The sequence below is a fragment of the Scleropages formosus genome, chromosome 3 (genome assembly GCF_900964775.1).
Source record: "Scleropages formosus chromosome 3, fSclFor1.1, whole genome shotgun sequence".
NCBI lineage: Eukaryota > Metazoa > Chordata > Actinopteri > Osteoglossiformes > Osteoglossidae > Scleropages > Scleropages formosus.
In genome coordinates this window covers 4889876-4894510 of record NC_041808.1, presented here as the reverse complement: position 1 = coordinate 4894510, position 4635 = coordinate 4889876, and the positions used below count along the sequence as shown (strand labels likewise).

Here is a 4635-nt window from a genome sequence, read left to right as displayed (position 1 = left end):
ATGACAGCTGAAGTTTCTTTTCTGGATGAGGAGCTCGTTTGTTCTGTGTGCTGTGAGATCTTCAAGGATCCTGTTATTCTACTATGTAGTCACAGTTTCTGTAGATCCTGTGTGCAGCAATACTGGGAACAGAAGAGCTCTAGAGAGTGTCCTATGTGCAGGAGGAGGTCCTCTACGGAAAAGCCTCCTGTCAACCTGGTTTTACAGAACATTATAGAGTCCTACTTCAAGCAGAAATGTAAGTCAGAGGCTACGGAGAAAACTGAACTTCGCTGCAGTGTCCATGGAGAGAAGCTCTTGTTCTTCTGTGAGGACGACCAAGAAGTTCTCTGTGTCGTGTGTCAGACTTCAAAAAAGCACAGAAACCACCAGCTCTGTCCAGTGGAAGAGGCTGCACTGGATATAAAGGTATTTTATTTCACATTTAATATTAAAAATATTGAAGTTATGTTAGTGGTAAATACCTGAACTTGAAACAATCAGCAATCTCTATAAAACTATATTCATGTGACTTAAATTACTCTGCAGTACAGATGCTGGTGAACTATCAGTTTTAGTAAAGATGACTCACTTCTTTTTTCAAATCAATTATAGTAGTAATTGTACAATGATCAAAATATGTAATTCCAGGGGGGAGTGCGGTGGCGCAGTGGGTTGAACCACAGTCCTGCTCTCCAGTGGGTCTGGGGTTCAAGTCCCGCTTGGGGTGCCTTGCGACGGACTGGCGTCCCATCCTGGGTGTGTCTCCTCCCCCTCCGGCCTTACGCCCTGTGTTACCGGGTAGGCTCCGGTTCCCCGTAACCCTGTATGGGACAAGCGGTTCTGAAAATGTGTGTGTGTGTGTGTGTGTGTGTAATTCCAGGAACAACTCAAGACTACACTGTAACCAATAAAGGAAAAACTGAAAAAGTTCAATGAATCTAAAGAACAGTGTGAGGAAACAGTGAAACACATAAAGGTAAATGGATTATTTATTAAACTCTTTATATGAGTCAGTGAGTGAAGAGGTCTTTCCCATCAGCAAACTGATCCTACAGCTTGGAAAGGACACGTTGTGTTGTTTGTGTTGTTCTTTCTATGAGAGACACTAACTGGTATCACTGTCATGATGATGATCTACCTGAACTGACAGCTGTATTGACTCCTCCTACAAACTCATGAAGCACTTTTGGGAGACACCAGTAAGAGATGAAGATGCTCAGATCAGCAGTCGACCTCCTACATGGTGTTGTGTGTGTAGTGTGTAAAGAAAGCAGTGTGTTTGGCAGGGAGTGTATCAGAGGAGCTTCTCTTTTGAATAGATCCACACAGACATGGGGAGGACTGGTGATGATTAGATGTCACATACAACTGGAACCAACTACTAAATGTCCATAAGAGGAGGACTGATGAGTTAAGAGTGATACTGAACTGTAAGGTTTGTGTTAAATGTGACCGTAATTTTCAGAATCAGGCTCAACACACAGAGAAACTGATAAAGGAGGAGTTTGAGAAGCTCCACCGGTTCCTGCAAGATGAAGAGGAGGCCAGATTGGCTGCATTAAGGGAGGAAGAGGAGCAGAAGAGTGAGAGGATGAAGGAGAAGATAGAAAACATCTCCAAACACATCTCCATCCTGTCAGACAGAATCAGAGACATTGAAGAAGATCTGAGAAATGAAGACACCAAATTCCTGATGGTAGGATAATGGTTTGTAACTATTTTTTCTTTAACACTGATTGAGTGAACACACTGAATTATTTTTATTTCTGTCTCTTCCAGACCTACAAAAGCACAAAGCAAAGGTATTTATTGTCATTATCATTTTCAAATTTTATTTAATTCCCTTCAAATCCCACATCATCATTCAGTCCTACTTGTCCTTGCAGAGTCCAGTGTGAAGTGCAGGATCCAGAGGTTCTTTCAGGGGTGCTGATAGATGTGGCCAAACATCTGGGTTCTCTGAGCTTCAGAGTCTGGGAGAAGATGCTGCACATTGTCACATACAGTGAGTACTGGGCACCAGTAGAAGCCCATTTATATACAAAATGGCCGTGTTTGAAAAGCAGCACCAGTGCTGGGCTCCCTACTCAACATGTGTCACTGTTGATTTACTGTGTTTTTCCCTGTGTAAAAAAGGGACTGTCGGTACTGACTGTGGTAAAAGGAACTGGAGGAGACTGTTTTTTAAAGGGTTACAGTAGTTGGTCTGTGTCGGTACTACGAGAGGAATTCAGGTGTTGGTTGAGCAGATTTTTTTTTGTCCTGTAATTTATACCCCTGATGAAGCTCAAAAGATTGGGCAGGAAGTTTAATATGCAATACCTTACAAAAATATTCAGGCCCTTCACAAAATTACACATTTTAGTGCATTAGAAAATGAAGCTGTAATATTTCTTTCCATGCAATACACACACCTTCTGAACCGCTTGTCCCATACGGGGTCGCGGGGAACCAGAGCCTACCCGGCAACTCAGGACATAAGGCTGGAGGGGGAGGGGACACACCCAGGATGGGACACCAGTCCGTCGCAAGGCACCCCAAGCAGGACTCAAACCCCAGACCCAGTGGAGAGCAGGACCTGGGCCAACCCACTGCGCCACCATGCCCCCTTTCCATGCAGTATTTCAATTCAAATTAATAAAATTTAAAGTGAATTATTTTCACTCAACGTAAGTGTTTCATCACAAAATTTAAAAAACACTGAAACACGTTGCTTTTATTTTTGCACAAGTTTCTTTGCTCCTGCCCTGTGTGTGTGTGTGTCTGTGTGTGTGTTCTTAACCCAGAGAGCATTATTTGTGAGATTTGCATTTACATTTATTCATTTAGCAGACGCTTTTCTCCAAAACAACGTGCATCAGATTGTAGGATAATCTGAAGGTGACTGCAAACAGTCTCAGGCAAACAGATTCAGATTTTTGTCTGGAACTGTTCAAAAATGAAAAATATCAATAAATGTATCCAGAACTTTGATAAAGTGACTAAACGTTAAAACAATTTTCATTGTAACCAAAATTATGAGATGTGATTCCAACACCAAACAACCTGAAGACCATTTATTACTTCAGCTTGGATTTAACTCCTCTGAACATTATTCGAAAACTACTATAATTACTATAGTTCATGTGTTACAGGCATTTGGTACCATAGGGGATACAACTGTGTTTAAAGCCAAATGTTGCAGGTTCAAATTCCACATCCAGCTCTAGTATCTTTGAGTGAGGTACTTACTGTAAATTGTTTTGCTTAAACTACCCTGTTGTACAAATGGGTAAAAATTAATAAATACATAATTACAGATTTCTTAAGAAGTTGTTTCAGATTTGCAGTGTGGAGCTCAGTGTTTAAGTGTCTAATTCATGTTTACACTTTATGTGGATCCCACAGCTCCTGTGACTCTGGACCCCAACACTGCTCACCAAAAACTCTCCGTGTCTGATGATCTGACCAGTGTGAGAGACAGTGGAGTCAAAAAGCAGCTTCCTGACAACACAGAGAGGTTTTCTAAGTATGCAATGGTGTTGGGCTCTGAGGGGTTTCGCTCAGGAACACACAGCTGGGAGGTGGAGGTGGGAAACAAAACTGAGTGGGATGTAGGAGTGGTGAAAGAGCCTGTCAACAGGAAGGGGAGGATTGCATACGGTCCAAAGAATGGATTATGGGTTTTACTTCTGAGGAATAGTGATAAATATAGAGCAGCTGGAGTTACTGATCTCACACTGGAGAAGAAACCCCAGAGGATCCAAGTTCAGCTGGACAATGACAGGGGGAAGGTGTCCTTCTTCAACCCCACTGACATGTCACACATCTACACTTTTACAGACACTTTCACTGAGAAACTGTTTCCATATTTCTCTCCTTGTTTAAAAGACGATGGCAGAAATGCTGAAGCTCTGAAGATCTGTCCAGTGAAGGCGTCTGTAACCGTGAATAAACTGTAATAAATGTTGTTCAGACTTCTGAACTGAAATATTACTGTAGAGTTTAATTTACTTTCCACACAATATTCGTTACCTGTGAGAAAAGTAAATGTTCACAAAACAGGAATGAACTGAACTATAGTGATGCAATGCAATATAATAAAAACTGTCAATATTAGTTGTTTGGAATATTTCTTTACCTGTTTGCTCCATTGAGGGTCTGCAGGTGTGTCTGTCTACATGGAGAGACCTACTCACACACACACACACACACACACACACACACACACACACACACACACACACACAGTCTGAAGCTGCTCATCCCTAGTGGTGTTGTGACAAGCTGGAGCCTAGCCCAGCAGCACAGGGCATGGGGGACACACCCAGGATGGGACGCCAGTCCATCACAAGGCACCCCAAGCAGGCCTCGAACCCCTCACCCACCAGAGTGCAGGGTCCAGCCAGGGCCACTGTGCCACCGCACCCCCCTTTCATGGAAAGACCCATGATGTCCATTTCATCCAGTATGAAGCCAAACGTTGAAATAAAAACCAGTTGGTCCAATATTAGCATAATGGGACAACTAGTACCATAGTGGTTAGTGCTGCTACCTCTGGATCTAAAAGTCACAGGTTTGATTCTCACCTCCAGTTGTAGTACCCTTGAGCAACATATTTACCATGAATTCTTCTGATTTAAAAACAAAAAAGCCCAGTTGGGCAAATGGTTG

The 4635-nt window shown here is 42.6% G+C and overlaps 1 pseudogene; it reads left to right on the top strand.

Annotated features, from left to right (window-relative positions):
- LOC108932630 (nuclear factor 7, brain-like) lies at positions 1-3923 on the top strand (annotated as a pseudogene).
- Positions 3924-4635: the final 712 nt, after the last annotated feature.